The following is a 12,291-nucleotide window of genomic DNA, read 5'->3' on the forward strand; positions in this document are numbered from 1 at the left end:
AAGTGGAGGGAGTGCATAAAACTGAAGACTTTTTTTTTTTTTAAACTTAATCAGTAACGCAAACAAGGGTCATCATGAATGTAGTTCAAGAACAAATCAAGTCAGTAAGCATATCGATTAAGGCTTTTCTAGGAACTTCAGAAAAAAAAAAAATCTTGACTAACCTTCACTAACCTTTTTTATTCTTTTGCCTTTTTAAGTATAGTCTCACAGCAGAGTATTTAACCCCCCAAAATGTATCCCCACCAACACGGGATAATTAACCTGCATTAGCTCCCTGACCCACTTCCCTGCACAGCTGGCAGAGCCTGGAAGGCAGTGCAGGGTCATGAAAATGTACATAAAGTCACTTCACTTGCAACTCACCTGCTTGTCAGTTCATTAACAGCAACTGGCTGCAGGTCACAGGATTCTCAGGGGCTGGTTCTGTCACCAAAAGCAGCCAAGAAGGCTCTTGAGAGGTTAAGAGATGCAGTTTTAGCTGATCCTGTCATTACAAACAGGGAAATAATGGGAAAGTTAACACTGGTCCCTGAAGCTCATTTGGGAGACACCATTATTTAAAAAACCAAAACAAACAACAACAAAAACCAAAAACCACAATACAAAACAAACAAAAAACCACCACAAAACCAAAACACCACAGACACACACCACAATCCCCAAACTACAAATAAAGGAAAAATACACCCATAAAGGTGAAAGGAGTGAGGAAATAAAGAGATGAGAGATGTCAATACAGCAAGGACATTCTAGGCAACTTCTCCATCTCTCTTTAAATAGATGATTCACAAATATCCAGTGGATCTGTTACAGATCACAATGTTCTATGCTTGTTGTATTAGCTGCATATTTACACACTGCACTGAAACTACCACAATACCACATCAGACAAAAGCCTGTAAACATCAGTAACTTGTAACAGACATCTTATTTAAAAGATGCACTGAGGGGCCTAAATACATTTCATTTACAGAATAAGCCACAAAATTAACATCTTAAAACTGAAAAGCTTTTACTGACTCAGGATTTCACAACTCTAGTATTTCAGTAATTAATGACATATTTCACAACTCTTTCAGAACTGGGATTCTCAATTTCACTTATTTTACTGGAAAAAATATTATTCAAACCTACACAATAGTTCTGCCATCAAACAGTGTGGTTTCTGGAATCAGAGTAGCTTGATAGTAGCGTTCCATGAAATACCCATTGGTCAGAGAGGCCTTTACCAGCAGTTCACAACCAATCAACCTCCTAAAAATGAAGGTGGGGGCAGGAAGCCTAAATAGTTTTGACTCTGCCCCTTTCACAAAAGTCTGTAAAGACAGTGATTAGCCCTTTTTTAACTATTGTCCTAACTAACAGTTAACCAGTCTGACTTTTGAGTTCAAAATGACAATTCTGAAAGTTACCTAACCAAGGAAGCACGATGCAATCCAGTCATATATACAGAGATACACTCCTCACTCACTGTCTCAATGACCCAAATAGCAATCTATCTTACTTGACAGGTATTATTTTTAAATATACAGAGAAGAACCCAAGTCCCAAACCTTGACATCTAAAGCACCATAAAATGCTTTCATGAGCAGTTACCAAGTTTCTTGGAACATGAGCAGCAAGTCATCCATCTGAAGCCTTGGTCAGTGAGCCATAAATTCAACCCTATCCTAAAATAGAATAATAAATGCACAAATTCAGTGTAATGCATTTAATTAACAACAGTGATAAACCACAGTGAGATTATTTATTGATGCAGTTGTCACATTCCTGCCACGCATGGATTAAAAATTTGTTTTCAATCACAACTGTCAATCACTCGACAACTTACACAACACAAACCTGTAAGTCACAGGCTTCATGTAAATAAAATTCCTGCATTCTCTCATGAAGGCCACAGTCCTTCCCAAAATGATCCCCATCTGAGGTTGCCCATTCTGTTGCACCGTTCAGGTCATACATGCTGCAAAAAGAGAAGCGCCTTGCAAGCATATGAAGCCCCTTCATCACACGTCAAGTGAGCCAACCCACACATTTAACAGATCAAACACAATCCAGGCTTTTCTTGATGAGTCTTCTTACAAGGAGCTCTGGAGGTCCCTACTCTTCCTCTATCCCCTTTGCCACAATTCCTCCCACAGCCCCTGGTTCCCCTTATTTCTCCACCTGGGTTACAGGCAACATTTGCTGCACCTGAGTTGCAGGCACCAGGACACTGAAGTCTGACCAGCATATCCCAGCCGACTGCCCAGCCAACTGTTGCACCCTGCAATGGTTCAGCTGCTGAATTCCTTCCTTGTGTGGTACAAGTAACCTGTGACTTCCTCTTCACAAGGGCACTAAATTCTATAAGATCTGGAAGACCTTATCCCTTTTCAGATGTCACAGGAGTGAACACACACCCATGTTGTATAGACTTCATAAAGGCACAGGACCTTTACAGATCAGCTGTTACCCACGATGGCCAGCAGTACTGATCAGCCACAAGAAGCCTTTAATACTGTTGACCCTAAGAAGTTCTGAAAAACAAAAACCCACTGAGAAAGACACAAAGATCTACATTAAAAAAAGAGAACCAATTGCTGCATTTCATCCCAAGTACTTAAACTCAGGTGTCTGGATTATAGCCGATTTGTCAAGACACAGCTGAAACCAACAAACTCCCCACCAACAACCACCAAATTGCCTCGCTTCCATCTTTTCACCCAAAGAAATCACATAAGAACACAAAGAGCTCTTTGCTACTTAAGGAATTAGAAAACAATATTTTGTATTTTAAAAAAAAGAATCATCAATATGGTATTATTACTTAAACTGACGTTTCACCTAAAGCTAAACAGAAGCCTCAAAAAGACTCTTGTTTCCATATTAAAGGAAGTGATTTATTTCTTCTAATGCTCTTTCAAGAATGTTTCATCTTTTTCTCATTGATTTTATTCCAATCTTTCCCAAGCTGTTTTTGTGAGCCTCTGTCAGAATCACTAAGCCATTGCTAGGGATATTTTAACCACTCTCCGTGATGCCTTAAAGCATTCACTCATTCTGAGACACAGGTGCATACAGAATCCATAGCATTACTTGAAGTCAGGCATTATTAAATACTGTAGTATTCTTGCATGGCCTTCTTTTCAAAAATGGCTCTTGATTTGAGAAGACACATCCTAGATTTAAACTACAGCAAATCTTTACAGCAGGCCGGTGAGAATTAACACCAAGCCCTCTTACATACATAGAATCATAGAATCATCTTGGTTAGAAGAGACCCTCAAGATCATTGAGTCCACCCATAACCTAACTCCAGCACTAAACCATGTCCCTAAGAACCTCATCTGTAAGTCTTCCAAACATCTCCAGGGATGGTGACTCAATCACTTCCCTGTGCAGCCTGTTCCAGTGCTTCACAACCATTTCTGTGAAGAAGTTTTTCCCAATACCCAATCTAAACCACCCCTAGTAGAACCTGAGGCCATTTCATCACATCCTATCACTTGCTACCTGGGAGAAGAGACCAACACCCTCCATGCTACAACCTCCTTTCAGGTACCCAAAACACTGCTAAACTCCACCTACAGCACCAGCTCAGATCCGGGACTACTCTACTGTCAGCCATTAACACTGCAGACAAAGGGCTGAGGAATGCTTTGTTAACTACCAGAGACCTAGTTTGGAGGCCCCAGGACACCACCCCACAGCCACGCCAAGCATAGAATGTTAGGGATTGGAAGGGACTTCAAAAGATCATCTATTCCAATCCCCCTGCCAGAGCAGGAACACCTAGATGAGGTTACACAGGAATGTGTCCAGGCGGGTTTTGAATGTCTCCAGAGAAGGAGACTCCACAACCCCCCTGGGCAGCCTGTTCCAGTGCTCTGTCACCCTTACTGCGAAGAAGCTTCCTTTCCTATTTAAGTGCAACCTCCTGTGTTTCAGTTTGTATCCATTGCCCCTTGTCTTACCATTGGTTGTCACCAAGAAGAGCCTGGCTCCATCCTCATGACACTCACACTTTACATATTTATATATATTAATGAGGTCACTCCTCAGTCTCCTCCAAGCTAAAGAAACTCAGCTCCCTCAGCCTTTCCTCATAAGGGAGATGCTCCACTCCCTTAATCATCTTTGTTCCTCATGGCCACTACATGACGGCACTTCACGCTCTCACCATCACTGAGGGCTATCAGAGCCCCAGAGGCTGCCAGAAGCGGCGGTTTCACTCAGGGCAGGGAAGAGAGCCCGAAGCCCCATCTCTCCCTCACCGATGGCTGCCAGCCAGGGCGGAGCGGCAGCCGGGCCGAGCCGCCCCCACCTCTCGGCGTCGGAGCAGAGGAGAAGCACGCCCGCGGCGGGGCAAGGAGCGGGCAACGTGGCCCGCTGCCTCCTGCGACCCCACCGTGCCGCTCTCCCCGCCCACGACACTCGCTGAGCCCCCTGGTTCGGAGATGGCCCCGCCGCGGAGCTCGGAGCAGCCGCGCGCCCTCCGCGCCGGCTCCTGCCCGGCCGCCTGACCGCACCCCGAGGGCCTCCCGCACCATCGACACCAGGCGGTGCAGAAGGGCAGAGCGCAGACAGCTCGACAGCACTCCTTCCGCGCCACACAAGCGACGGGAGCATAAGTAAGCGGCCATGTTGGTCCCGGGCGGAAGTCCCGTGACGCCGGCCTCCTCGCTCATTTCCGGGAGAGGGAAGGTGATGCCCTTAATCAAGATGGTGGGTGGTGGGATCACCTGGCTTCTTTGTTGTTGGTCGGGTGTGTGTTTCCCTAGCACCGCTTGCTCGTGGGTGCATGTAATTGCAGCGATTTCCTTAGTTTCACATTTAAAAAAGCCGTTACTGTCCCACCTCCCTGCCAGGCCGTGTATTTTGTCCCTATGAGATTGCATGCCCTCTGGCGGGTGCCTCCCAGCATGGCTGCCAGTTCCCTCTTGCCTCTGCGTGTGGCTTGAGTGGCTCTTATCATCTCAGCATCTGGCCGTAAGTGATCACTTGGTGGTAAATAATGCGGGGAAGTCCTGGAGGATAGCTGGCACCACAACGCTTTGCTTTCTGTTTTTTGCCTGCGGGAGGCTGCGGGCTCAGCCCCACTCTGGTCTCAGCTGTCAAGGGGGCACGTGGCAGTGGGGTGGCCTGAGGCTCATGGAGAGGTTAGAAGGAGCCCTCAGCCAGACCCGCCTGCCACAAGGACTGCACCTGTCACGCCAGAGGCTGAACGCCAGGGGAGAGTCAGCAAGCTGCCTGGTTTAGAAGACTTTGGAGTCTGGGGGAAGCACCTGGTCTTCTTTCAGCTTGCGTTGCACTGAACAGCGGACAGACAGGCTTGGCAGTGTCACCCATCAGCACCCTGCCATGTACTGGAGCTATTGCTTATGTATCTAGGTTGTGTTAAAAATTAAATGTTTGTGAATGATGGCATCACAATCTCCATGCTAAGAGAAGAGATGCACAATCCAGCCAGTGAGAAAGCTGTCCCTGCCACCATTTTCCTGAATTTAAACACTTTCATAGGCAGAAAATGGCACCTGTATATAGCAACAAGGAGTTTCAGTCCTTAAGCTTTATTTACAAATAAGGTTGTACCTTGTTTTTGCTTTTGCAGAGCGCAGCTGGTGGATATGTCAATGGTGATGGTGAAGCAAGGACAGCAGTTGAACTGGATGACCACTGTACTTCTATGGTGTAATTTTTTCAGATCAAGAATCCTGCTGTCACATTCATATTTTCATTTAAATAAAATACACATTTCCTGGGGTCCGGAGGAAAAGCTTAACTGTCTAATGTGTGTTTTCCAGCTTAAGTCAATTGAGGAAGATGCTAGCACACAAAGGCAGAGACAGAGGCTTCCGATGAATACCTGTCTTGTGTGACTGTGTGAAGCATTCAAGTGTCAAAAAGGTACAGGATAGTCTCAAATTGCTTGCATCCATTATAAAGAATAAGGTAGTGGGGAGAAAGAAAATTACATTTAGTAGCATTCAGATGATACATGTAGTGAAATAATGTATATGTAATGAAGCATTGGGATGTTAGATGAGATTAGATAAAAACAAACTAGTGTATTTTCGTAGTAATGCAAAGGAATAGAAATAATCACAGTAAGATATAAACATGGATCTCAAAGAAATGGAGTGGTGGAATAGCAATAGTGAAATCATAAATCATGATGCAAAATAACATGACACAAAAATGTTTTGCTGGTCAAGGAAGAAAGAAATGACATTGTGTAATGGTGAGATACTAATGTATATTGAAGTGGTGGCACACTTTAAAGAAAGAGGAAAACAACTGGGAAGGTTGAAATTCTCTTTGTAGAAAAAACTAAAAGAGGTTCCATTGTATCATGTTGGGTATCTGCTAAAAACTTTGACTCTCATTTGGTTAGGTGTGTCTTGAACACCTAATCATATTAGATAAATACAATAAAGTTGTTAGTCACGATGACTGGATTTCATTTTTCAGTATAGGCTGGAAAATTATGTTAATGACAGTGGACACAGTTGTTGCTAGTGTAAGTTAACAAACTTCTTCATCAAAGAGTCTCTGATCTGAGAAAAACAGTATATTCTACTACACAAGCTTTTACAAAGCAATTGGGATGCGATAGAAAAGCTGGATATAGTAACTGAATTTATTCAGTTGAAATAATATACCATGAGAAACAGACACGTATTAAAGGTCTTGTCTTGAAAAGGGTACGTTTTGAGAAATGTGGGAATTTATTCAGAGATAAGAAAAAGTCTCTTTGTCATCTGTTAATGACATTTCTGACAAAATAAGTTTTAAAACGTTTTCAAGAGGGTGAACTGGAATATTGTACTAGAAAATTAGAAAAAAAAATGTACTGGAAAAATTAGGTACTTCTGAAAAATTGAATGATAGAAAGTCTGCATGACTGAAACCCACAGGCACGTACTAAAGAGAACTGAGGGAAACTCTGGGAATGTGTCTCTGGGGAAAATGAGAAATTTCTGAGGGAGTCCCAGGACAGGCTGCATGCAGACAAGGCACGCAGGCACGTGTACGGTCAACAGCAGTGGCCACTGCTGCAGTAATGTTTGTCCCGGGTCTTCCAACAACAGATGTTTCCTGTCATTTCATGGCATGTGGAAAAAAAATGTTGGAATGCAAAGTCATGCATTGAGACACCAACAGCAAAACGCTCCTATAGACTTAGAACTCATTTGTAGAAATGAAGGACCTAGACGTATGAGACAAACACAGGATGACTAGGACTTGCTGACATGTGATATGGGCCAAGAGAAAGACAGGCAAGCAAGTGAAGTGACTGTGAGTCTTGAGGAGATGCTGAAGGTGGCTATATAGGAGAATTTTCTCAAGTAAATGAGCTCACTTAAAAGACAGAACTCATCAGCTGTGTTCAAAATCAGGTGTACTAAGACTACAGTTTTAATAACTTGTTATTTTATTTAAAGACAATAAAAAAGAGAACCATTTGTGCTTTTTGTATGCTCTTTCATTGCTGAGATTTTTTAAAATTCTAATTATGTGAAAATAAATCTAGTTTTCTTTCTAGGTTTCTTTTGAGATGGAAGATAAGCAAAGAATACATACTTTTTTGCAATTAAAAAAAATCTCATATTGGATGAAGACGTTGGAGTACAATTTTTATCAGATATAGCCCCCAAAACCGTAGGCAAAGAGGAACCTCCTTAAATTGAAGAGGTATCACAGACAGACATTTTCAAATTGAAATCTTTCTGGGTAAAATATAAGCGTGGTTTTAACGTGTGCCTCTAGGTGGTGCTAACGTTATTCCAGTAGTCAAATCACAGTTTTAAGAAATATTTCACATAGGAGTGAAAGCATTTTGCTCACAACTTTTGAGTGCAGGGAGGCACATCTATTCAACAGACCACATATTGATGACTTGCGACTAAGAAGACTTCACACACTTAATTTCTGGTAAACGAATCATCCATAAATCTATGTTCAAATAACATTTAAAGGTCTTGTTCGAACCCACAGAAGCTGATCATTTCAGAAATGGAGTTAAAACCCATCTTTAAGCAAATATTGAATCAAAGAATTGTGGCATGTTGGATATTAGTTTACTCTGTGTTTGGAGAACCATTTTACACAAGCACTAATCTAATGTCTGAGCTTATGTTTATACCATATTACACCGTGCATTTTTTATTTTACCTATATGTAGCACATAGCAATTCTCATGTTGTAGGATCTGTAGCACTGGAGGCACAGCTCAGTCTACCAGCAGTTCTCAGGGTCTTGAAAGCAAGCACTTATAAGCCTTTAACTGAGAATTTTGGTGAGAAAGCAAAGCAAGACTTTCCACTGGAAGATATTTGTGCATAGTCTGCACAAAATGGAAGGAGCTGACATTATTTTATGTTTATTCATCCAACCATGTTTCCTTTGGACTGCAGTGTAAAATTTCTACATAATCCAGGATACTTTTTCTTTGTCCTGCCTCATTCGCACATGCTTCACTTGGCAGCCTAGGTTGCTTGGTATTCTGATGCTCACTGATAGCTTTTGGATACCAAAAAGTGGGATCTGGCTTCTGAGTCATTGCTGACTGACAATTTTCTTTTTAGCATCGCAGTTTCCAGTTGAGCCAAAGTCCAGAGGCAAGCTGTCCTGTAGCTGACCTCGATGCCTGACTAAATGAAAAGGAAATCTATTTGAAGTGGTGGCTGAGCGGTAAGGATGGGCCTTAAACTCACCATGTTCTAGCAGCCAGGAGTTACTTTGTCCTCAGCACTGACAGGTTGAATGCAGTGCAGACAAGCTGTGAACTCACTCCCTGGCATGCAATCCTGGGCGCTGTGCTGTGCTACATCTGTTTTGGGTCACAGTGAGCACCGAATGACCTCATGGATACTCTTGGGACTTGGGAGTGCAGTGGTGTCAGAGGAAATTTGGGTTTCACTGTGGTCAATGTAGTAAAACTCCACAAATTTTTCCAAACTGAATCAGAAAGATCTGTTTAATAAGGGGTAGCCAGCTCTGCTGACCTACAAATTGCACATGGACGCCTTTGTATGACTGAAACCCACAGGCACGTACTAAAGAGAGCTGAAGTAAACTCTGGGAATGTGTCTCTGGGCAAAATGGGAAATTTCTGAGGGAGTGTGGGGTGCGTGCAGACGAGGCACGCAGGCACGCGTAGGGTCAGCAGCAGTGGCCACTGCTGCAGTAATGTTTGTCCCATGTCTTCCAACAACAGATGATTCTTGTCATTTTATGAATACTGAACAGGCAACAAAGGGAGATTATTATAACCAGAACAACAAACATTTCATTTCACTTTGGTGGGGTTCAGTTACTTAATTTTTTCTCTTTCTTTGCTCTTCTTGGCTGTTTTCTAAAGTACATTGTCTTAGGGCATCTCATCTGAAATCCACCACACATTTGTCATCCCTTAGGAATCTCTTTTGGATTAGGTGTTATGCACGGTTGGAACAACAATGGGACTTGAGGACAGACAGTGCCTTGCAGGATTGTTCCTTTAATGTATAAGGCAACACAGACATGTGCAATCAGCATGAGTCTTAGTGTGGTGAGCTAACCACATAGGTAATACAAATTACTCACTGCTTATGAGTAATTAACCTGCTAATTATTTACAAAGCATTTTGCTCTCTGGTGGTTTCGTAACTTGACAGGAACCACCCAAGCTGAAAGAAACCTTTAAAAATTCTTTTTACCATTGCCTCACTTCATGTCAAATCACATCATATCTCAGAGCAACGTTTTTGTATATACAATGAGGTAATAGTGAAAAAAGAAACTCCTTCCTTCCATTTAAATGCCAGCTGTCATTTCAAGTAACCAGAGATACCCATCTATGTGAGGAATAAAGGAGTATAAAGAGTGTGCCTTTGAAGACCATGTATCTGTTCCTGATTCAAGTTTTAGTATTCAGATAAGCTTTAGATAACCTCTGAAACTTAGAATCTGATTCTACAGTTTTATGCCTCAACAATTCTTTTTAAACAGTAAGAATTTCTTTGTGCTTGTGTTTTATCTAGTCATTTTTTGTTCAAAATATTTTACCAAGGGTAACCTCTATGCCTTGTTACAGTGCACTCTTGGTACAAATGAGTACAAAAAATGATGGAGAATACCTGAATCTTCTACAGTAATGATCAAGAAAAGTACAGAGCTACACCCGGTATTGCAAGCTATGCCATGTTCCTGGTGCTAGGATCCTTAAGACTGGGTAGCTGTGTCTTGTTTTCTTAGGACTTCACGCCATGGTGGAGACAGCAGCTTACAGTGGTACTGGGCTTGCTGGGACTTCCATTTTTCTCCTTCACCCTGAGATGAGGTAGGTTTCCCTCCATCATAACAAACAACCTTCTCCTCTCTGCTGGGATATAAACACTCACAAAAAGGCTCAACAGTAGCTTTTTGATGATAGAGGACACCCTAACCCAGCCAAACTTTTCCCTTACTTTCCCAGAATTACCACCTTTTCTCCCTGCACTGTATATGCAGAACTTTCTCAAGTCCTGTTCTAGCATTTTAGTAGAAAGGAGGAGGAGCGTTGACAGCTGGGAAGAGGAATGAGAGAATACAGACTGTTTCCAATCATCAAGACCCCTCTTCCTGAAGTTGTATGGTGTACACCTATGCCATACCTGATGGACTTTTAGTGATGGAAAATGTGTAGTCTCCCCTTGCAACGTATTTCGGTGTTTCACTTTGTTAATTTTTTTTTTTTTCCTTAGCGTATTACCTGAATCTTCTTTGTCATGTAGACACTTTGCTGCTTCTTATGTACACTAAGAACATCCATAAGCTCATGGTTGTACTCACCATGGACATTCCTCTCCTCTCCTCTCCTCTCCTCTCCTCTCCTCTCCTCTCCTCTCCTCTCCTCTCCTCTCCTCTCCTCTCCTCTCCTCTCCTCTCCTCTCCTCTCCTCTCCTCTCCTCTCCTCTCCTCTCCTCTCCTCTCCTCTCCTCTCCTCTCCTCTCCTCTCCTCTCCTCTCCTCTCCTCTCCTCTCCTCTCCTCTCCTCTCCTCTCCTCCCCTCTCCTTCATGAAATGTTTTCTCTTAAGATCTTTTTTAAATAGGATATGCTTAGCAGTAAAAGCGAAACCCATAAAATGAATCTCTGATAAGCTTGTTCTTTTTTTTTTTTTTTTCCCAGAGGATACATAGGTACATAAAGAAAGATGACTTGGGAGATTTTAGGCTGGGATTCTCCAAAGAATCTAAGGGAACTGGAACCTACTGACACTCAATATGGGCTGTTCTGAAAGCCGCACCTTTAGGCTCATGAAATAGATGGAATAATTATCTCAAACATGCCACTGCTTGAAAAATAGCTGTACTTTGAAAAACACCATTCTTTCCCTTAAATTCCAGATTGTGTCTTTGAAGATTTCTAGACACTGAAATGGTACGTGCACTATTACTAAGTCATTGGGATAACGCAAAAGTTCCTTTCCAAAATGGTGAAAGGGGGATGAGGCAAAAGCCTTCTATGATTTGCTAGTTTGTACTTGACCATTTGTCCATCATTCGTCTGTTGTCTTTGAAATGGCTATTGTTCTGACGGGCAGGAGTCATACCATAATGCACTTGGACAATCATGAGATACAGTGAATTACCAGCCATGGGAAGAAAAAGCATCTTTCAAGACTCTATGCTCATTACGTTCTCTGTGGCAGTATCAAAAGTACCGAAATTACCCAAGGTATTCTGAATTTGTTGGATGTGTGTGCTTGTCTTATGCTGTTTTGATATATGAGGAAAGTGATGGGGATCATATTAAATGTGATTTTGTTACAGTCATACTGATTTAGTGGCAATGCCTTTTATAAAAACATGCTGATCAGTGTAATTGACATTTTGTTGTTTAAATTGCCTTCCTTTGTCTTAGGTTTCGAATTGCTGTGATGAAAATTTCAGAGTTATCACTTCTCTTTCTTAGTGTCAAAAGAATTTCCATATATGAAATGGGACTGAATTTTAACTCTCGTTTTGATCCTGTCGTTCAATTATTGTTTCATTTTCAGTGTGCTCTGTGAACTATGCATTCAGCTGAGGAAAGGATTTTGGGCTGCTGTTTCATGGATAAACATTAAAAGGGCTAATAAGTTTACTCATATTTTACCTTTCCCTACTGGTTTTCAGCATTAAGAATGCAGAGATTCATAATAGAAAAGTTAAGATAGACTTGAGTGAGACTGTCTAGATATGAAAGTACCAGAAAAATTAATGGCGGGGGCGGGGGGAAGGGATAAAAGAATGACATGTCTAAACAACAGAGCACATTTACTTCCACCTTCTCAAGACATC

At 42.1% G+C, this 12,291-nt stretch overlaps 1 long non-coding RNA gene across 1 annotated transcript; it reads left to right on the forward strand.

Moving 5' to 3' along the window:
- Positions 1-4,716: 4,716 nt before the first annotated feature.
- LOC139827590 (uncharacterized) lies at positions 4,717-6,678 on the forward strand. The gene is made up of 2 exons (XR_011738401.1): positions 4,717-4,974; positions 5,597-6,678. It is a non-coding gene; the product is annotated as an uncharacterized lncRNA (long non-coding RNA).
- The last annotated feature ends 5,613 nt before the right edge of the window (positions 6,679-12,291 follow it).

Source organism: Patagioenas fasciata, chromosome 3, assembly GCF_037038585.1.
Source record: "Patagioenas fasciata isolate bPatFas1 chromosome 3, bPatFas1.hap1, whole genome shotgun sequence".
NCBI lineage: Eukaryota > Metazoa > Chordata > Aves > Columbiformes > Columbidae > Patagioenas > Patagioenas fasciata.